Source organism: Ornithorhynchus anatinus, chromosome 12, assembly GCF_004115215.2.
Source record: "Ornithorhynchus anatinus isolate Pmale09 chromosome 12, mOrnAna1.pri.v4, whole genome shotgun sequence".
Classification (NCBI taxonomy): Eukaryota; Metazoa; Chordata; class Mammalia; order Monotremata; family Ornithorhynchidae; genus Ornithorhynchus; species Ornithorhynchus anatinus.
In genome coordinates this window covers 31,052,361-31,075,658 of record NC_041739.1, presented here as the reverse complement: position 1 = coordinate 31,075,658, position 23,298 = coordinate 31,052,361, and the positions used below count along the sequence as shown (strand labels likewise).

The following is a 23,298-nucleotide window of genomic DNA, read 5'->3' as shown; positions in this document are numbered from 1 at the left end:
GTGGGCAAGTCACTTCACTTCTCTGTGCCTCAGTTACCTCATCTGGAAAATGGGGATTAACTGTGAGCCTCACGTGGGACAACCCGATTCCCCTGTATCTCCCCCAGCGCTTAGAACGGTGCTCTGCACATAGTAAGTGCTTAACAAATACCAACATTATTATTATACCTACCCCAGCACTTAGAACAGTACATAGTAAGCGCTTAACAAATACCATCATCATAATCACCCCCGTCTCATCTCCCTACCTCTCCCCCTGCCCACCTTGTCTTTCCCAAATGATGTTCACCAGTGGATCGACGCAATCGTATCTGAGAATATGGTTTCAACACAGTAGCTATTACTTTTTTGATTCCATTTACTATTTAATATGGAGATCATACTTTGGATTGTATTACGCTATCATCTGATAATTTGGCAGTGGGTTAAACGGAAGTGATTTGCACTCATGTTTCAAAAGCCTTTGCAATTCTGAAATCTAATGATACACTTTCCCCAGGTGAGGTGACTGGAGAGAGAAAATTTCTCAAGTTTAGCCAGCAAGTCAATGATAGGATCAACCCTAGAACTCACAATTCCTGATAGTTACTAATTTTCTACTTGGGAGGGTGGGGGATAATGATATAAGATTAAAGCCAAACTGATGGAAGTTATTTGTTTAAAAAAAACCTGAAGGAAAAAATATAGTAGTTCAGGATTAAAAAATTCTTATCTCTAATAAGATGCAAATGTCTTAAGCGAAATCCATTATTCATCAGTGTCTTTCTCTGGAAAATCCCTCCACTTAAGTGAAACACGTAATTGGTTTAGGAAACTTGCTCATAAGAAGAGATTTTACAAGTGCTGTTAAGACATTCCAATTCATCTCTGTATAGAAAGGGTTCATTGATACCTCAAAGCCCCATTACTGGGCTAAGTAGGACCTAGTGAAAGGAACACAGAAAATGGGGAGTCTCTTCTTCTCCCTTTGCTTGCTGATTTACCTTGAAAAAGTAACTTTATGCGTCTCCGTTTTCTCATCTGTAAAATAGGAATAAAATACTGTTCTCCCTCTTATACTGTAAAGCCAACGTAAGTCAGGGACTTTGTTCGGATTAGCTTGTATCTAACACTGGCATAACAGAACTTGGTATGTAGTAGGTGCTGAGTGTTATTATTATTACTATTATTCTTATTATTACTTTTATTATCAATCTGTTACAATCCTATTATTAATCCAGGAGAGAGAGCCTGAAGAGTAATTGCACCAGATGCCCTAAAAAATATTAATTTTAATGGTATACAAAGTACTGGCAGGGAGTAAATCAGCGTTATAAAGACATTTTAATGCTCTCTTCTGAACTTTATGAGCTGATAGGCTAAGGCTTTAGTCTGTGGGTTAGAAGAGTGGCCTGTGAAGTGTTGGTTCAACTTATTATTATTCCTTGACTTGATAGGACACTTTTATTCTCAAAGCACTTCACATTGCTCGACTCATGTATGTCCTGTGAATATCGCTGTGAGGTAGAGAAAGGCAAGCATTATCCACATTTTATACATGAGGAAATTGGGACCCGGAGCCACTAAGTGACTTATTCAATATCTCAAAATAAACCAGAGAATAAGGACTGTGGAAAGAGTGTAGGTTTGGGAGTCAGAGGACCTGGGTTCTAATCCTAGTTCCACCACGTATCTGCTGTGTCACCTTGGGCAAAACACTTAACTTCTCTGTGCCTCAGTCCCCTCAGCTGCAAACTGGGGATTCAACACCTGTTCTCCCTCCTACTAGTATTGGGAGACCCATGTGAGACCCCATTATCTTGTATCTTGCCCCAGTGCTCAGTACTGAGCTTGGCACAAGATAAGCACTTAAAAAATACCACAGTTATCTTCCGACTCCCAGATCCCAAGATCTTCCCACTACATCACTCTGCCTCTTTTCATAATGAAGGAACATAATGTAAACAATATCATTTGGTTATTTCAGCTGCCAAGTATGTAAAAAACAGTAATCTCTTGCATCATTGGATGTCAGTGGACCCCGGAAAATCCAGATGCCTAACTCTTTCCAAATGGAAGTTCTGCCCAGCACCGAGCTGTCCAGGGAATCGGGCGTGTAGTTTAGTCCTGGTAGACTTGCCAAGGTGGAAGTGGCCCTCAAATACAAAGAAACAGCCACAAAGACTGGAAACGTAATGTTGCAAGTCACAAAGTGGGGAAAAAAATCCTTGGTATCTTGACCATTCCACCCAATTTTCCCATTCTTTGGGACATGTTTGAAGTCAGGCATATGATGAGTTAATGGCCATTTGTGTTTGTACCCCTTTAGATTTTGACTCTCTAAAAATGTAGAATACAAATCGCCTTACTTTCATGTTTCATACTGGATCGCATAGATTTTTTTGTTAATGTTTTCATATGGATGTTTAGTTTGTCCTACGCAAACTTGGCCTTTGACTGAGAGAAGCCTTGTTTTTTTTCAGATTCAGACCAGGGCTATTGAACATTCGGCATTTGCTTATTTTATGCAGAAATCTCATAGGAGGTGAAAAGAGAAAACCTCGTTCCATTAGCACCGTTACTTCCTTCCTGATTTTGGACACATTTATCCCTTGTCTGACATTTTCAGATAGCAGGACTGCCATAGGAGTCAACCTATTTAATAATCTTAATCTTGAGTTTTGTATTTTGTGAGCACCCCTTCTTTATAATATATTCCTGCTTTATATGCAATCCAGTTTTTAGGGTCTTTCCTTCCATACTTCAATCAATCAACCAATAAATTGTATTTATTGAGCACCTACTCTTACTAAGCACGTGACAGAGTAAAATATAACAGAGTCGGTAGACATGTTCTTCATCCACAGTGAGCTTACGTAGACTGTGAACCCCTTGTGGAATGGGGGCCACATCTTAACTGTTTACTTTTATCTCCCCCAGCATGTAGCACAGAGCTTGGCACACAGCAAGCCCATAATCATTTTTATGGTATTTAAGTGCTTACTATGTGCCAAGCACCATTCTAAGCACTGGGGTAGATACAAGTTAATTAGGTTAGGTCCCAAGTGGAGCTCACAGTCTTAAACCTCATTTTACAGATAAGGTAACTGAGGCACAGAGAAGTGAAGTGACTTGCCCAGTATCACAAAGTAGACAAGTGGTGGAGCTGGATTAGAACTTGGGCCCATGCTCTACCATGATCAAATAATATCTTGAGCTGGGCTAATTGGGGCAGGTTCCCACTAAAATGAGAGATTGTGTAGGTGCTGCTTTTGGCATGAACTCGGTGAATCAATGAATGAATCAGTAGGTCAGTGGGATAATAATAATAATAATGTTGGTATTTGTTAAACGCTTACTATGTGCCAAGCACCGTTCTAAGCGCTGGGGTAGACACAGGGGAATCGGGTTGTTCCACGTGAGGCTCACAGTTAATCCCCATTTTACAGATGAGGGAACTGAGGCCCAGAGAAGTTAAGTGACTTGCCCATAGTCACACAGCTGCCAAGTGGCAGAGCCGGGATTCGAACTTATGACCTCTGACTCCCAAGCCCATGCTCTTTCCACTGAGCCACGCTGCTTCTCTATTTATTGAGCACTTACTATATACTGAACACTGTACAAGGCAATTAGGGGAAAACAGAACAGTGGAGTTGGGAGCCATGTTCCATGCCCACAGGGAGCTTACAGCTTAGAGGAGAAAACAGACATTAAAATAAATTAATGTCGGGGGAAATGGAAGAGCACAAGGCTATGTACATACGTGTTGCGAGGTTGGGGGTGGAATGAGTAACCGGGGTTTAATGCGGTTCAGATCCAAGTGCAGAGGCGACACAGAGGGCAAATAGGGAAAGGCCTCATGGAGGAGGTGAACTTTTAGGATGGTTTCGAAGGTGGGAAGAGTGGCGGAATGTCATGTGTGTTGCAGGCCATAGAAGGAGATGGGCAAGGAGGTGGGAGCAAGACTGAGATACAGTAAGTAAGTTGGCATTTAAAGGAGTGCGGGGTATGGGCTGGGTTTTAGTAGATCGGTGAGGTAAGTAGGAGGAGAAAAGCTGGTTGAGTGCCTAACAGAGAGTACCTTTCTGAGTCAGTCCCAGAAAAATAGAGGCTTCTGGGCATCACTCTATTATCTAGGTGTATATTAACGATATGGCCCCCTGGCTACAATGTCTAGCTACTTGGTAAGCATGCCATTTTCAGGACAGAGGAGGGAAAGCTTTGCTGAGGGGACCATTAGTACTACTGAGAGTCTTGGAATGAAATGTTTCGTTACTGCGAAAATTAAAATAAGGCACCGGTCTATGGGAAATGATTTTTACACATCAAACTTTCTAAGCTCAGAAATGCCTTTAGGCATTTTCCTTCCTTTTCTCCACTTAGGCTGCTCATCATTTTGCAGGAAAATGCTTAATAGGCTCTACACTTCCCTAGTTTTCTGGGGACACTACTCAGATCATTCAACTGACCTCTACCGTGCTCTTTCCCATTGACCGTAGCATTCTCCGAAACTTGAAATGGTTTCCAACAATTTGCCAATATTCCCTTTCAATTACGTGCTCCAAGAAAAGCATCATTCAGCGTGCCTCAGTGGAAAGAGCACGGGCTTTGGAGTCAAGGCTCATGAGTTCGAATCCCAGCTCTGCCACTTGTCGGCTGTGTGACTGTGGGCAAGTCACTTAACTTCTCTGGGCCTCAGTTCCCTCATCTGTAAAATGGGGATTAAGACTGTGAGCCCCACGTGGGACAACCTGATTCCCCTATGTCTACCCCAGCGCTTAGAACAGTGCTCGGCACATAGTAAGCGCTTAACAAATACCAACATTATTATTATTATTATTATCATTACCTAGTGGAAAGGGCACAGGACTGGGAGCCAGAGAGCCTGGGTTCTAATCCCAGCTCTGCTTTCGAGCTGGGTAGGGCACAAGTTCTCTGTGCCCCAGTGTCCTCATTTCTCAAGTGGGGATTCAATACTTGTTTTCCCTCCTACTTAAACCCCCATGTGGGGCAGAGAGTATGTTCTTCCTGATTATTTTGTATATATTTGAGGACTTAATACAGTGCTTGGTACATAATAAGCATTTAAAAATTATTTATTAATAATAATAATAATAATAATAATAATGATTTCTCCCATATCCTCCAGTCTTCTCCTCCTTCTTTTCTCTGGCCTAGTGAGAGTTGCTGCCCACGCTATGCATCCCTCAATTACACCTAGGCTGTGCTGGGAATCAGGGCTCAGTGATTTCATATAGAGATGCTCAGAACCTGCTCCCAACTCTGTAGAAATCCAATTTCATGTTATTGTCCTCATTTCTAGAAAATAAATCTGAAACAGAGCATTGGATAGGATTTCTGTTCTGTCCAGAATTTAGCTATCCACCCAAGTCAATGACACAGACAAACCACCTGGATTTTCCTCTCCACTGACTAGTGAGGGAGAGTTTTTTTTCTGTAGCGAAATCAGACTATAATTTTTCGATGGAGCATGACATTTGTCAGAGAGGAAATTTAGTTGCTCCTCCTGATAGCTAGTTTTTTTTTCCTCCCTCCTAGTTCTGATAACAGATAAGCACTTGTTGATGAATTCCTCCAAATATAGAGAAGAGCTCTATGGGACCATTTGATTAGATACATTTTTCTTAGTTTCATATCGGAGTCATTCGTTGTCAGCTCCCTAACAGCCAACTGAAAAGTAGTATGGGATGTATGTAATATAAATAGGGTGCAATTCCAAATACCACAATTAATAAGAGGTCCTAACCAAGGTAAAGTCATCAGGGGTGGAAGGGACCTCTCCGGCCACCCTCGTAAAGAGATGAAGGGTTGAGGACCAAATTCCCCAGCATGAACTCTACCTCCATTCTTTGTGGAGTTTGCTGGCACAAAGGGGCTTTCTCCTCTGGGTTTCTTCCCCGCTGCTGTACAGAATTGGTTTCCAGATATAAACTCATGAGATTAAGAAATCTAATGGGAGGGGTTTGGTTTTTTTTTTCAACTAAAGGGAAAGAAGGGAATCATGCAGGGGAAGGGCTCTGGATTCAGACAATGCACATTAGACTTTCAAGATGTTCCTTCAGTGGCTGTTCCAGCTGAAAATTCCAGTTAGGTTTTTCCTCAGTTCTCTACTGCCAAGAGAATTCACCAGTTGGGTAGCTCGAATGCATCCAAATTTCCCGAAGTATTACCGGGTCTGTCTTGTAATTTTATTTAGAAAACATTCGGCCATATAAGGAACATCTTCAACACCCTCAGGGTGTAACTTGTGCAGGGTGTGAAAGCTGATTTTCTTGGAGCACTGCCTGGCACACATTCCTCCAGTCCTCAAAATCTTCCAGCAGCTCCCTGTGCACCTGAACATCTAGCAGAAACAAATCACAGATTGGCTTCAGGGTGCTCCACCAACTCACTCCTCTTTACCAGTCCACTCTCTCCACCCATTACTCCTCATCTCGAGCTCTTCATTCCTTATAATTCCTCACTGTCAACTCTTCTGCCTCCTCCCAGCTTGAAAATCTCTCCCTCTCCACATCTGACAGACCACAGCCCTCCCAATATTCAAAGCTTTCAGAAAATAAACCTCCTCCGACAAGCCTTCCTTGATTAATTGCCCACACCCTAGGTTGTACCTATTAGTCAGTTCTAGCACTACTGTCCTTATTTAATTCCAACCTTAGAAATCATGTACATATATTTATTCAACTAGGCACCCACTGATTTCATTATTAATTTTGTTTATGTCTGTCTCCCCTGTTAGAGGGAAAGCCCTTTTTTTTGCTTTCCAAGTACTTAATACAATGTACTGTACCCAAAAGATGCTCAGTAAATGATATTACAGCTAGTTTCACTATTAATCTGTAATACTGATTTTTCTTAACTTTAAGGGATTGTGAGACTCTTGCTTTTTTCAAGTGTGGAGCCTTGGAAGATTTAGCTTACATTTTATCCGTCTTCTAACTTTCATGGTCATAAGTAATTAGAGATATAAATGGGAGTACTACCAGTGCTGCAGTGATCTACTTCATAAATCAGTTTTGAAGAATAAAGCATACTGTGAATTGGGGCATGTAGAATCTAAACACTATTGCAGTGATTTATTTTTTTTTTTTTTTTTGGTGAATAGGTTAGTGGAGATTACAGAGCAAAAGTAATGTTTTGTCTTCATTATTCAGCTGTTCTTCATGCAGTAGTATATATACTGAAAAGAAGGCAAAAGTGAAAACACTAGGCTCTGTAAACATTAAACGTGACAACATAAGGAACAGTCTTTTTGGGTGCATTAAGTGGTCAGAACTAGGAGTCTCACACTGACCTTTTCCAACAAATACACGTACACAGACACACCCACACACACTCTTCTAATTCAAAAGACAACCATGCCTGCACTAAGTGCTTGGGAGAGTGTGTATAAAGACACATGATCCTTTCCTCACAAAGTTTACAATCTAACAGAATAACAAAAGCTAAAAATTTACAGAGAGAAGGAAAAGGGGATGTGTTCGAGAATTTGCATTTAAGTAACAGGGCACTTTGGATGGTTGTAAGAATACATGAGCTAAAATCCCCCCTTTCTTCTCCATTCAAACTGCTACTATTTTAATCCAAGCACTTATCCCCCCCTGCCTTGATTACTGTATCACTCTTGTTGCTGACCTCCCGGCCTCCTGTCTTTCCCCACTCCAGTCCCATACTCCACTCTGCTGCCCAGATCATTTTTCTACAGATCCTTCCACCAAGTGTCCCCACTCCTCGAGAACCTCCAGGGGTTGCCCATCCACCTCCACATCAAACAGAAACTCCTTACCATCTACTTTAAAGCACTCAATCACTTTTGATCCCTCTTACCTCCCCTCCCTACTCTCCTAATACAACCCAGCCTGCACACTTCACTCCTCGTATACCAACCTTCTCAGTGTACCTTGAGCTCATCTATATCGCCACCGACCTCTCACCCACCTCTTGTCTCTGGCCTGGAATGCCCCCCCCCTTCTATCTGACAGAAAATTACTCTCCCCTCCTTCAAAGAAGTGAAGGCACCTCTCCTCCTAGAGGCTTTCCCGGATTAAGCTCTCCTATCCTCTTCTCCCACTCCCTTCTGCAGCACCTTAACCTGCTTCCTTTATCCCTCCCAGCCCTACAACACTTAAGTACAAATCTGTAATTTAATTGTATTCATTCATTCAATCATATCTACTGAGCACTTACTGTGTGCTGAGCACTGCCCTAAGCACGTGGGAGAGTACAATACAACGACAAACAGACACATTCCCTGACAACAGCAAACTTAAGTGAAAAATGTTTATATAAAAGTCTGTCTCCCCCCTCAAGACTGTAAGCTCACTGTAGGCAAGGAATGTTTCTGTTGCACTGTTATATTGTACTCTCCCAAGCTCTTAATACAGTAGTCTGAACACAGTAAGAGCTCAACAAATATGATTCTTACTGGAGAAAAAAATGCTGTAGTGGCACTAAAGGGATATAATATGGGAAAGTTAAAAATTAGTTAGGAAGCCTTGTGGAGGAGTTGTGATTTCAGAAGGACATCAAAGATGGGAGATTTGAAGAGGGATGGAGTTCCAGGCAGGACAGATGAGAATGAGGCACATTGAGTAGATGAGCTTGAGAGGAATGAAGACTGTGAGCTGGGATTTAGTGGGAGAAGAATGTGGATAGGAAGTGTGGAGAGAGAGCGCTGGTTGAGTATCTTTGCACCTCTCTTCAGGAGTTTCCGCTTAACGTGGAGAAGAGGAGTTTTTGAGGAGTGAAGAGGCATGTGTAGAATGACATTTTAGAAAAATGATTACGACAGTGGAATGAAGTGTGGACTGGAGAGGTGAGAGATGTAACGCAGGGAGACCAGTCAGGAGACCACTACTAGCTCTTCCAAAGAGTAATAAATAGTTTTACTTTATGTGTTCGGTGCAGATTACTTTTTTCCGAGCTATTGGCATTCAAATCTCAAATCATAGTCTTGCAGTCATAAAAATGCATAAGGTGCATCCTCTAAAGAACTGCCGGGAATCCTATTAAGGCCTCTTCAGTACATGAATCATTGGAAAGTGCATTTCAGATTTTCTGAGGACCAAATCCCAGATGGATGTAGTCAGGGACCTTTCTAGGATGAAAACACTTTAAGCAATCGAGCTGGCTGAGTGGCCCCACCTCTTCAGAGGACTTCTGGCTGGTCGGCCCTCTCTCAGGATCTCCCGTCTAGTAATGCCTCACCAGTCCACGCTGTGAGGTCAGTCATATGGATACAAAACTGCTGCCAGAAGGTATCCTATCCCTGCCCCTGGATGAGGCAAGCAATCAATCAATCAATTGCAAGCATTGAGTGCTGACTCTGTGCAGAGCACTGTACTGAGCATTTGGGAGACTACAAAGTAACAGAGTTGGTGGACACATTCCCTGCCTACAATGAGCTTACAGTCTAGAGAGGGTGAGTTGGCCCAGCCAGAAAATATATAAAAAAACACAAAGAGACAGGCTATCGGAAAAGCCGGGGCCAGTTGCGTGGACCGGTGATTTTAAGGGTATGATATTCCCTAGAGTCTGGAAATCACTGCCGATTTTATCTCCGTCACCCGAATCGCATTCATAGCGGATTAACTCAACTGCTAATGCTATTTAGTGATTCTGGGAGGTTTTAATCGGATTTCCTGTGGAAAGATTTAATATCTTTGATTTGTTGCCTGGCTGACTCCTGGTAATATTAAGTGTTCTGTGGGTGACCTGAACAGGACTCCCGCCTTGGTTATCTCACGTTTTAGAGCTTCAGGGCCGGCAGCTGTAAAAACTAGTATTCTGCACCCACTGTGTTGCCTTGACTCAGATCCTAGGGAAGAGTGCCCTGATACACCGCAGGCCTTGAATCAGAGGTTTCCTAGGCAAAGGAATCCCCGGAAGAGTAGTGTAACCAATCTTTCAGTCAGAAAACTATTGCCTCAAGTATTGCTTTATCCATGAGTGTGAGTGGTGTTGAGAGAGACTCTTACACATCTTTACACTTGTCTTATGGTTTCAAGTCATTTCCAACCCATAGCGACTCCATGGACGTAACTCTCCCAGAAAGTCCCACCTCCATCTGCAATCATCCTGGTAGTGTATCCAAGGAGTTTTCTTAGTAAAAACATAGAAATGGTTTACCATTGCCTTTTTCCGCACAGTAAATTTGAGTCTCCACCCGCGACTCTCTCCCATGCCGCTGCTGCCCAGCACAGGGGAGTTTTGACTTGTAGCAGATTGCCTTCCATTTGCTGGCCCACTGGCCAAGCTAGGAATGGAATGAGTAGGCCTCTGCTTGACTCTCCCTCCCATAGCCGAGACTGGTAGAGTACTGGAAACTCTCCAAGTGCGATGCTGAGCGGGGATCTTCACACTAATCCCGTGACAAGCAGGTGGCGAACCTTTTCATACTCCCTGACTATTCTGGCTGGCATTGTCCAGACACCAGTTGAGAGAGGAAAGGCATGCCCTGCTGCCAGCAAGACACGCTCTTGAGTTGTTTTCGTCATAGTGATGGTTTGCATTGCCTCATCCGCACGCTCTCTGCACTACCTCTGGCCAGTGGTATGCATTGCGAAATGGCCAATATCTGGCTTCAGAAAGAATAGCTGTGATACGGACTCCCATGGCAGACATCACTGTGTACTCACAGGTTTTTAAGCCATTATTATTATTATTATTTTCAGCACATACTATATGCCAAACGCTATTCTAAATGCCGAGGTTAATCAGATCGGACATAGTCCCGATCCCATTTGGGGCTCAGAGACTTAGTAAGAGGGAGAACAGGTATTTAATCCCCATCCTAGGGCCCAGAGAAGCTAGCGACTTGCCCAAGGTTACAAAGAAGACGGGGGCAGAGTCAGGATTAGACTCCAGGTTCTCTGAAGCCCAGGCTCATGCTCTTTCCACGAGGCCATGCTGCTTCAAAAATAGGAGCAGAGTCAGGATTAGACACCAGGTTCTCTGACGCCCAGGCTCGTGCTCTTTCCAGGAGGCCATGTTGCTTCAAAAACATGGTGATTTTAAAAGATCAAATTGAAAACCCAAAACAAAGAGGGAAAGCAATAGCCCAACAAAATTGGAATGCAAATGCTAAACTCACAGACTGCTAAACTCATGGACTCACAGACATTTTCAGTATCTTATCTTTGAATACAAGACAAGGAGGGCTTTATTTGTGTTGGTGGGGGTGGCAGACGTAATGGGAAAATGAGCCAATAATTGGGTGAGCAGGTCTAAGTTGCTTGGGTCAATTTACACGGAATGTAGTTAGGATCCTTTTTTAAAAAAAATGGAATTATGCCCTGAACGGACAACCATTCTGAGGATGTCTTCACTCTAGGCTATGAGGGTCTCCATCCCCTTGCCCCCTCCTACCTCTCCTCCCTTCTCTCTTTCCACCGCCCACCCCGCACGCTCCGCTCCTCTGCCGCCCACCTCCTCACCGTCCCCCGTTCTCGCCTATCCCGCCGTCGACCCCCGGGCCATGTCCTCCCGCTGTCCTAGAACGCCCTCCCTCCTCACCTCCGCCAAATTCATTCTCTTCCCCTCTTCAAAGCCCTACTGAGAGCTCACCTCCTCCAAGTGGCCTTCCCACACTGAGCTTCCCCTTTTCCCTCTGCTCCCTCTGCTGCCTCTCAACCCCCCACTTCACCTCCCCTCAGCTAAGCCCCCTTTTCCCCCCCTTTCCCTCTGCTCCTCCCCCTCTCCCTTCCCCTCCCCTCAGCACTGTGCTCGTCCGCTCATTTGTATATATTTTTATTACCCTATTTATTTTGTTAATGAGATGTACATCCCCTCGATTCTATTTATCGCTATTGTTTTTGTCCGTCTCCCCCAATTAGACTGTAAGCCCCTCAGTGGGCAGGGATTGTCTCTATCTGTTGCCGACTTGTACATTCCAAGTGCTTAGTACAGTTCTCTGCACATAGTAAGCGCTCAATAAATACTATTGAATGAATGAATGTCTTATGCACGGATGCAAATGACCAAAGCAGCTCACCCAGGATTAACCCACGGTCAGAATTCTCTGTGAATATGGAAATGTTACATTTACTAGCCATGCACATCTACCCGAGCAGCTTCGGCATGGCCCATCCACTGAGGAGCCCATCAGTGAGAGTTGTTTGACTCTCTTGGGTAGTACATTAGGAGCGGACAAGAGAAGGCAAAGACTTCGCTGAAATGCAACTGGACTTCAGGAATAAGGTGTTCGTAATACTTCTATTTCCGGTTCTATTGATATAGAATGAATTTTGAACCAAATTCTCCCAGTGCCACTGAAACAGAAGAAAATGACATTAAACCCCTTTAGATGCTGCCTGAGCTCATTCTGGCCACTGGAGTACCATTTAGGATCTGAATCATTATGAATTGAATAAAAAAAACCATCTCCAGATAAACTAAGAGGAATCAGTCTTTAAAAGGGACTTGAAAACTTATTCAGCCCACTGCGATGACCCGGTGAGGTAATTTAAGGAAAGAACAATGCCTTGGCTTTAACTTTCCTTGCTCTCGTGGCTTGAGTTTGTGAGTTTAAACAGATTTTTGTGGTTTAGGTCTCGCCTGTTCTCTGTGGTCTGCTCATGCATTAGGAACCCTTCGCTAGCCAGGCTTAGTTTCCTGTAGGAGGCTGGAAGCTGTTAACTGCCGAGCGTGGAACCTAACTCTGAACGCCCGGTGCCATCTGTGAAACTGCAGCCGACATGAGAAATCCTATCAGTTCCAGGTTCCCAGAGCGATACGGAAAAAAAAACCCCAGGCTTTGCAACTAGACGAAAGCATCCGTTTTCACAGGAAATCCTGCCCTACAGTTCCGCAAATGATTGCTCCTTCTATTTATGAGGGAAATAGAAGCTGGCACTGCACAGTGCCAAACACCCAGGTGTGCTGACCCCTGCTCTTATGAAATAAGGCCTCATATCTTCCCTGCTGCTGGCTGGGATGTGATGTGACACCGGTTCTAAAATGAGCTCAATAGCAAAGTCCTGCGGGTCCCTAAAGCAGAAGGGATATTTTAGTAACACACCGCCTCACTCTGTTCATATAGCATTGCTACTTTGAACTCCACAGGGTCCCAGGACCATTTCTTAATCAAACACAATGTAATGGGCAAACCCGGGATGTTTAACATGCAACTTTAATTCCAATTTTCAGTTTCCTCTTGGCACCTTATTCTTATTAGGACTGTCTCCCCAAGATCTCACCTTGGTGAACACGTCCTTGAGTTAATCTTCAGTAACTCTTATAAATCCCCCTCTATTTCTCTTTCTTTCCCTGGCCCATTCATCTCCCCTATTGCCACCTATAATTTTGTCATCTCTCCTGCTCCGAACCAGTTTGCTCTCCTAAAACCCATCACTTCCTTTCACAGTGTTCCGTGACCCTCATAAGATTAACGGCTCAAATCACTGACCAGAACCTGATCATCCATCACATTCAACAGAAGACCTCACGCTTCCCTCTCAAGACTCAATATTTTACTCACAGCCCCTCTCTGCGTTTTGACCCAAAGCCCTCTCTGTGTGTTTACTTGATCAGTTTAATGCTCCACTGTTTATCCTTTATTTCATTTATTGCCTTCTTACCTCAGAGCTGACTCCTTCCCCTGGAATTCCTCTGCCATTTTCACCTCTAATATCTACCCATGAGCAAGTCAACCTATCTGCCACCTGGCCAGTTCCTCGGGTTTCCGTCTCATCTCCTCCTCCCTCACCCCCTCTTCTCAGCTGATTTTTGCCTGCTCTTTTCTCCATTTCACCCGTTCAGCAACTGAAAGGAAACTTTTGCTTCTTGTTTGACTAACTTTCATAGGATCTCATTTACCTCTGAGCTCCCACTGGAAGTTCCCCCATCACATCAGGAACCAACTACTTTTAACCATCAAATCACCCCCTAGACCATCATCACCGCTTTCATCCATCACAAATCCTTCTCTGAGAGCTCTCATTCCCTTCCGTCCTTTCCTCGTTGTTCAGAGAATGGAAAAAGTTGGGGGGGGGGGGGCTTCCTGAGGTCTACATCATCTTCCAATATCCCTCACTAGAATGGCCCTCCCTGTCACTAACTAGATCTATCCTCCCCTTTGGGCTCCCAGTAGTCTCGCTGGGTGAAGAGTGGAGGTAAGCCAATTCAGTGGCGCGTTCCCCTCAGCCAGCTGGGCAGGACTCTACGTAGAAGGATCCCCACCATTTTCCTCCACCACTGCCTCCCTAGGCCTCACCGTCCCTGCTCTCGAGAAGTTTACGATCCGGCCAGGGTGACGGGCACTAAAATAAGTTACAGGCAGGGGGGATGCAATGGAACATAGTGATATCAGTGGTAGTGGGGAGTGAGTACTCAACCGCTTAAGTGACACAGATGTTTGAAGTGACAGCGGAGGGGAAAAGAGTCTGGGGAGAAGAGAGATTCATCCCAGAAGTCTTCCTGGAGGAGGTGATTTCACAAAGGCTTTGAAAGTGGGGGAACGCAGTGGTCTGCTGGGTGCGAAGTAGGCGGGAGAAACCAAAATGAGGCATTTTTTTGTTCGCTTTTTTTAAATGGTATTTGTTAAACACTTACTATGCGTCCAGCACTGTTCTAAGCTCTGGGGTGGTTACTAGTGTCTCAATCTCATCTATCTCACTGCCTACCCCTATTCCACATCCTCCCCATAGCCTGGAACTCCCTCCCACTCCATATTTGCCAGACCACCACTTTCTCCATAGTCAAAGCATTATGAAGAGCCCATTTCCTCCAGGAGACCTTCCCTATTAAGTCCTCTCACTCTCCCTTCTGCGTCATCTGTGCACTGGGATCGATGACCTTAGGATATTTCATATTCACCCCCCCATACCAATTATGTACATATCTTTAAATGACATGTTATGATTTATTTATATTAATGTCGGTCTCCCTCTCTGGACTCTAAGCTTGTTATGGGCAGGGAATGTGTCTGCTAATTCTGTACTCTCCCAAGCACTTAGTACAGGGCCCTGCACATAGTAAGCACTCAATAAATGCCACCGATTGACTGACCGACTGAAAAAAGTTAATCAGGTCAGATCCAGGCCCTGTCCCACATGGGGCTCACTGTCAGATAGGAAGGAGAGAACAGGTATTGGATCCCCATTTTGCAGATGAGGAAATTTAAGTCACAGAGAAATTAAATACCTTGCCCACGGTCACACAGGCAAGTGGCAGAGCCGGCTTCAGAACGCAGGTCCTCCGGCTCCCAGGGCCGTGCTTCGTCCACTAGGCCGTGCTGCTTCCCACAGTGAGTAAATTGGCTCGAGAGGAGGAGCTAAGGGTACGATGGCACTTGGTACAGTGTTCTGCCCACAGTACGCACTCAGTTAATACGTTTGAATGAACTAATGAATGAATGGGAGGGAAATGAGGATAGGCATGGGGGAGAGAGCTGACTGTGGGTTTAAAAGCCAATGCTCAGGAGTTTCTGGGTGATACCAGGAGGAATTCCCAACTGTCAGAGGTTTTTCGGCCTGGAGACGTGCAAAACCACACTTCGGGAAAACCCGCCCGGCAGCAGAGTGAAGTACGGACCGGAGAGGCTGGAGGCAGGGAAGTAAGGAAGGAGGGTGATGAAGTAGTCGGGATGTGTCAAGTGCCTGGACCAGAGTGGTGGCGATTTGTTTGAATGGAGGGCTGTATTTTTTAATGGCATTTTTGAAGCACTTACTATGTGTCAGACGCTGTTCTAAGCACTGGGGTAGATTCAGGTCAATTAGGTCAGTTGCAGTCCCTGTCCCACATGGGGCTCACAGTGTAAGTAGGAGGGAGAACAGGCAATTGATCCTTATTTTACAGTTGAGGGAACTGAGGCCCAGAGAAGTTAAGCAACACGCTTAAGGTCACACAGCAAGCAATTGGCAGACCTGGGATTAGAACCGGAGATCTTCCGGCTCCCGGGCCAGTGGTCTTTACACTAGGCCGTGCTGCTTCTCATGTCCCCACCCAATGTGCAGCTGCCCCCTGGCAACATCAGAGCTCACTGGGGAATTCGGCCTTCTCCTTCCCTGCCCAGATTTGCCTTGCCATCCAGTGAGGACAATGGGGACATCCCCCATGCCCCGGGCCAGGGCAGCATCCTGTCGCCAGAGGACAAGGACAGGAGCTGGGCCCCTTTTCGACGCAGAGAGGCAGGGCAGGAAAGCTCCCTCCTAACCCAGATTTAAGGCTGACGCCTCAAGGTGCCCGGACCCACATCTGGTATCATGAAAGCCAGATCTGACTTGGAGCCACAGGTTCTCAACCTATGGCCCAGAGAAACTAGTCTGTGGGTGTCTCCTGTCACAACCTACCCAGTGCTTCGAATGTTCTACTGTCCCCTATATTATTAGCTCATAGATACTATACGGTGCCTGTGGATCCTGTATAATGTGAAGAGACATTTTTCCCTCCAGTGGAAACTCTGAGAACCGTCTTCACAGACTGATAACAGGAGGAATTCAACCTTGTATATATCAAACAACTCACCTCTAGATTTTGCTTCCTTCCTAATATCACAAAGGAATTATCGATCAAAATCAACCATATCACTTTGGCACACGTTCGATCTGCACATTCTTTCAGCATGACGTGTCCCGGATTTTTGTCGGCTGACGCAGGTACAGACGTCCCGGACTTGAAACCCTCCTGGCTATGGTGGTCGGCCTCTTTCGTTATCATCTCCGTAGATCTCGCTCACTCTAACTGTTTGGACTTCCCTATCCCGGCTAGCACATCCTCTTTTTATTCACGGTTTAGATCCCGGAACATTCCGGGACTTGTAGTCTGCCCAAGGAAATTCAGTCTACACTTCTTTTTACCTGCACCTCACCCCTCCAGCTTCCTCACCGTTAGGGTTGTCGAGAGGAGAGGAGAAAGCTCCCAAGGTGGAAAAGCAGTGTGGCCTAGTGGTCAGATCACGGTCCTGGGAGTCAGAAGGACCTTCGTTCATTTTTTTCGATCTTATTTACCGAGAGCTCACTGTGTGCAGAGCACTGTACTAAGCGCTTGGGAGAGTTGCAATATAAGAGTGAACAGACACGTTCTCTGCCCACAGAGAGCTTATGGTCTAGAAGGGAGAGCAGACCTTAATATAAATATTACAGGTATGTACGTTAATAATAGTGTTGGTATCTGTTAAGCGCTTACTATGTGCAGAGCACTGTTCTAAGCACTGGGGTAGACACAGGGGAATCAGGTCGTCCCACGTGGGGCTCACAGTCTTAATCCCCATTTTACAGATGAGGTCACTGAGGCCCAGAGAAGTGAGGTGACTTGCCCACAGTCACACAGCTGCCAAGTGGCAGATCCGGGATTCGAAGCCATGACCTCTGACTCCGAAGCCCGTGCTCTTTCCACTGAGCCACTCTGCTTCTCATTAGTGCTACGGGGCCGGGATGGGGGATGAATAAAGGGAGCAAGGCTGGGTGACACAGAAGGGAGTGGGAGAAGAGGAAAGGAGGGATGAGGGAAGGCCTGTTGGCAGAGATGTGTCTTCAATAAGTCTTTGAAGGAAGGGAGAGTAATGGTCTGATGGATTTGAGGAGGGAGGGTACTCCAAGCCAGAGGCAGGGACATGGGCTAGGGGTTGGCAGCAAGATAGGTGAGATCGAGGTACAGTGAGCATTAGAGGAGCTAACTGTGAGGGCTGGGTTGTAATAGGAGAGTAACGAGGTGCGGTAGGAGGGGGGAAGGTGATTGAGTGCTCTGAAGCCCATGGTGAGGAGTTTCTGTTTGATGTGAAGGTGGATGGGCAACCACTGGAGCTTCTCGAGACGTGGGAAAACATGCCCTGAAGCATTTTGTCGAAAAATGATCTAGGCAGCAGAGTGAAATATGGACTGAAGTGGGGAGAGACAGGAAGCTGGGAGGTCAGCAAGGAGGTTGATGTAGTAATCCAGGGAGGATAGGATACGTGATTCTAATCCTAACTTCATCACGGGTCTGCTGTGTGATCTTGGGCAAATCTCTTAATTTCTCTGCACCTCGGTTCCCTCATCTGTAAAATGGAGATGAAGACTGTGACCCCCATGTGAGACATGGACTGTGAGCAAATGGATTAGCTTGTATTTACCGCAGCATTTAGCACAGTGCCTAGCACAGAGCTTAACACTAACTTAAAAAAAAAGTTGGGATGATGTCTTCATGTCTTCACTTTGAGCAAAGATAATAGTAATATTGGAATAAGGAAAAAGCACGCTAGGTCGAAAAGCAGTGTGCTCAGTGGGTAGAGCACGGGCCTGGGAGTCGGAAGGGCCTGGGTTCATTCAGTCCGTTCAATCTTATTTATTGAGCGCTTACTTACGTGAAGTAAGTGTAGAACTCCTCCCTGTCTCTCCAACACGCTGCTGCCATATTGAGAAGTCACCTAACACTCTGCACTGCACTGTGAAACACTACAAGGCAAATGATGATGATGGCATTTGGTAAGCACTTACTACGTGTCTAGCACTGTTCTGAGCACTGGGGTAGATACAAGCTAATAAGGTCGAACACGGTCCCTACCCCACATGGGCTCACAATCTTAACTCCCATTTTACTGATGAGGTAACTGAGGCACAGAGAAGCCAAGTGACTTGCCCAAGGTCACAGAGCAGACAAGTGGTGGAGCCTGGGATTAGAACCCAGGTCCTTCTGACTCCTAGGCGCATGCTCTAGCCACTAGGCCAGGCTGCAAATAAACTTTTAAGCCGGAAGAAACACACCCACATGCAGCAGTCTGGCTGAAAACATGAAGTACTGAGGATGACTAGAAAGATATTTCTGTTCAAGCTCTGAGCAGAAGATAGGATATCCATAAGTACAATTTAAAAACCAACATTTTAAATAGAGAGAACACACACTCACCGACACCTGTGAGTCATTCATGCTTTCCTTTTTTTCTTTCTTTTTCTTTTCAATCCCCCCACTTCTGTCAGGTTCTGCCTCTCTCCCTACCCTCCCACCCAACCCCACGGGCCTTCAGCTCTCCTCCTTTCCGCAGAGAGGAAGCTTCGCTTACATTTCTGCCAGAGGAGCAAAGGGTATTAATGTCATTTTATATGGGGATTATCCATATCTAGTTCTGGGGTGAGCTGCTACATTCCAATGAGTTGTACCAGCACTGTTTTCGGTCCGTTCCTTCCTGGTGTCCGAAGCTGCCGAAGAGATGGGAGAATCCTGAGTTCTGTTTCCGCTGTGAGCTCTTGCTCCTCCGCAGCCTCAGACCCTGGGTGGGAGAAGATTGGAAAGGATTGCTCCTTGCTGGGATTTCAACAAAATTCCTTTCTTTGAGTACCGTCTGTGGATGTCGCTGTATTTGCGGGGCGAACATCACAAGCCCCCCAAACTAAAACGTTGGATGTAGCTCTATCCAGCCGTTGATCTGGCGAGTATGAACAGCAGTCATCTCCTTCTGTTTTCTATTATTAAAGTCAAAGAATACCAACGTCGAGAGAAACGCTGAGCGTTCCTAAAGGTACATAAGCTGGTTAATAATTCTGAAAATTGCAAGCCCATGGATTCCATTAGTCCCACAAATTCCTACTAACCCTGACCACAATTAGCAGTGCCATCCATTACTTTCCCAAGCCATTTGCACCCCCCCCCCCCACAACCCTCATCCCAATGGACACGTTTGCCTTTTAAGATGGATCGGAGTCGTAGAGGCAGCAGCATTTATCAGCTCTCGTTTAGGCACCCTGTCTTTTTTCAATAGACTTGCCAGCCTGCTTTCCTTTCACCCCCACCTGATTTTGCTCAGGCTGTGGACACGGAAGGCGGGGGCACCTTTTCAGGCTGTGTCGGCTTATATGGATTTGTAGCTGGTGCACTTCATCTCGGCTTTTCTGGCCGGAACACCAATTCGGGCTTTAAACTTAGATGGGTCACTACGCCTATTGCACCTTGGCGGAGATAACAAGATATGACTGAACCTTCGGGGTGTGCAGAGTTAATCGAGGTAAGGAGGCCACTTGTTGGTAGAGGCAGGGAGCACTGGATTCGGGAGGCACGGGAAGTGAATTCCTTTCCCTCTTTTCCCTGCAGAGGCCTTGAGAGGCCTTGGGTTAAATTTCTGCCGTCATTTTACCTCCAGCTGACAAATGAGAATTGTGTGCCGGATTCCTGGAAACAGATTTCACCACGCAACTTCGATTTTCTTTCTTTGATACCTGTCCCCAGTCTTAGGATAAAGCTGTGCTCTGTAGACTCCACTGGCAGGAAGACAAGAACATCTTGACAATAACTAGGCCCTTGTATACTAACAACCGATGCTGCTGAGTGTCTCTGAATCATTACAGAAATATAACTCTGTGGCTGTGTACCTTTATATATGCCCTTTCAGGTTTCAGTTCCGCTATTCCCTAGCAGGATAATTCCATTTCACCCTCATTAGTTATGTGTTCAGAAGTTGGGCCTTGAACTGTAATCCCTATGTGGGAAAGGTCCTATGTCCAACCTAGTTATCTTGTATCTACCCCAGCGCTCAGAACGTAGTAAGTGCTTAACAGATATTATTATTATTATTACTATTTAATTACCTTCTAAAACCCCAACTCCTCCCTCCCTAATAACCACTGATCTTGCCAGCTATGTCACCTACGACTGATCCCTTTTGACATGGATTCCCCACCTCCACCTTCCTCCGTTCACATTATCTTCCTTCTTGGCTGTCTCCGTGCATAGATATATTATTATTAATGATAATAATAATATTAAGTGCTTCATGTGCCAAACGTCGTGCTTAGTATTTACAAGATAATCAGAAGGATGGACGCAGTCTCCTTTCCACAGGGGCCCCACGGCCTAAGAACTAGGGGAGTCCCGAACGAAATAATGGGGGTATTTTATCCCCATTTTACAGATGAGGCTCAGGAAAGTTAAGTGCCTCTCTCTCCATCTGATAATCTTTTCTACCACCTTTCAGTCATTCGATCGTATTTATTGAGCGTTTACTGTATGCACAGTACTGTAGTGAGCGCTTGGGAGAGTACAATAGAGAAGCAGCGTGGCTCAGTGGCAAGAGCCCGGGCTTGGAAGTCAGAGGTCATGGGTTCGAATCCCAGCTCCGCCGCTTGTCAGCTGTGTGACTGTGGACAAGTCGCTTCACTTCTCTGTGCCTCAGTTACCTCATCTGAAAAATGGGGATCAAGACTGTGGCCCTCGTGGGACAACCTGATTACCCTGTATCTCCCCGAGCACATAGTAAGCGCTTAACAAATGCCAAAATTATTATTATTACAATACAACAATAAACTGACACATTCCCTGCCCACAGTGAGCTTACAGTCTCCTCTCCTAATGTCATCTTCACTCTCTCCCTCACCTCTCTGGCTCTTTTCCCTCTGTCTTCTACGGACGAGTATCTATCAGGCTGGAAAAAAAAAATAATATTTCTTGGCCACCTTCAGCTAGGTCCCCATGTCCCTTCTCCCTGTCCTGCTAAAGTGCTCTAACATCCGCTGCCTCCCTTCTTCCTCTCGAGACTCTAAAGCCTGAATTGCACCCCTCTCACTTTCCTGGATTGAATTAAGATTTCCAATGACTGCCTTCTGGCAAGATGTAGAGGTCTTTTCTCGGTTCTAATTCTCCCTGAACTTTTTGCAGATATTGGTACTGATGACTGAACTGTCCTAGAAATTCTCTCTAGTCTCGCTTTTATAGCTATGCTTATCATCTAGTTCTTAATCTAACCCTCCAGCTACTCCTCCTTCATTTCCTTTGCTAGTGCCTCTTCCTCTCACCACCCTTTAATCGATCAGTGGGATTTACTGAGCACTTACTCTACTCAGAGTACTGTACTAAGTGCTTGGGAGAGTACAACACAACAGAGCCGGTTGACCACGTTCCTGGCCCAAAGAGTTTACACCTTTAACTTCCCTCGTGAGTGCTCTTTTCCCAACTTTCCCATCACTTTTGACTTGAGAACACACCGCGGAAGTCAAAGACACGGTCGCCTGTGAATCTTTTCCGTCACTTGCCTTCCACATTCAACCACCCTCTCTAAGTCCGCTGGAAGCCCTTCCTCCCCTGGCCCCCGACCATTTTGCCATTCCTATGGATAAGCTGTAGGAAGGATGTTGTTTCTGACGAATGTGTAGGAATTTCTGGTCGTTAACTGACCCCCTCATTAGATTAGTAGAGTATATCATTAAACTGCAGTCTAGGAGAAAATGATATATACAGCGGCATATTGGGAGCACTAGTGAGTTGAGGGATGGAGAACAGCAGTTTAATCGCATACCCCCAGAATGCTTAAGAATGACTGAAATTGAATCAGTCAATATAGAGTACTGTAATCGTAAAATGCCTACTGATTTTTAAGGACTGTTTCGAATGTTTCAGTAGTGAGTAATGAGCTCATTTAGAGAGCTACCTTTTTCACGGGAGCCCAGGATATATAAACTCACAATGAATTAAGAGCGGAAGGGTCCGCGTTTATCTTTAAATCGCCTGAGAAGCAACGGGAACTGCTTGATAAATCCAAAGGCACTGAAATGGTAGCAACGTAAATTATTTTAAAAAAATCAAATCTTTAAATTGAAGAATAGTTGTAATTGGCAGATAGGTGATTTGAACACTCCTCCCCTTTGTCCATTGTGTGCATTTGTATATATAGAGCGAGAGAGACAATATAACTTATTTTATAGATATGCTAGAGAGACTATATAGATTACATATTCTATAATTATAATCTATAATTCTATAATACACACAGACTAGTAAGAGCTTAATAATAATCTTGATATTTGTTAAGCGCTTACTAGGTGCAGGGCACCGTTCTAAGCGCTGGGGGATACGAGGTGATCAGGTTGTCCCACGTGGGGCTCACAATCAATCCCCATTTGACAGCTGAGGTAACTGAGGCACAGAGAAGTTAAGTGACTTGCCCAAAGTCACACAGCTGGCAAGTGGCAGAGCCGGGATTCGAACCCATAACCTCCGACTCCCAAGCCCGGGCTCTTTCCCCCGAGCCACGCTGCTTCTCCTAACAAATACCAACATTATTAATATATAAAACTCATAAATTTATATAAAAGCAGCACGGCCTTTTTGGGAAGAGGATAGTCCTGGGAGTCAGAGGACCTGAGTTCCAATCTTTGTCCCACCACTTGTTTGCTGTATGAACTTAGGCAAGTCGTTCAACATCTCTGGCCTTCAGGTCCCTCAGCTGCAAAATGGGCATTCAGTACCTGTTCTCCCTCCTACTTAGACAGTGAGCCCCATATGGGAACTGATTATCCATGGATTCAACAGAAGAAAATAAGCACCCCTGAGCAAGCAAAGTAAAGCTTGCTTTCAATCTTTCTCAATGAACCCATCTATGCCCCCGGAGAGAACGTA

The 23,298-nt window shown here is 45.2% G+C and overlaps 1 protein-coding gene and 1 non-coding gene across 4 annotated transcripts in view; one reads left to right on the top strand and one right to left on the bottom strand.

Moving 5' to 3' along the window:
• LOC100077537 (bifunctional heparan sulfate N-deacetylase/N-sulfotransferase 3) overlaps positions 1-23,298 on the top strand; it is a 126,454-nt gene that overhangs the window by 73,271 nt on the left and 29,885 nt on the right. The gene's annotated exons all lie outside the window — the stretch shown is intronic.
• LOC114815784 lies at positions 10,213-10,351 on the bottom strand. The gene has a single exon (XR_003763587.1). It is a non-coding gene; the product is annotated as a small nucleolar RNA SNORA7 (small nucleolar RNA).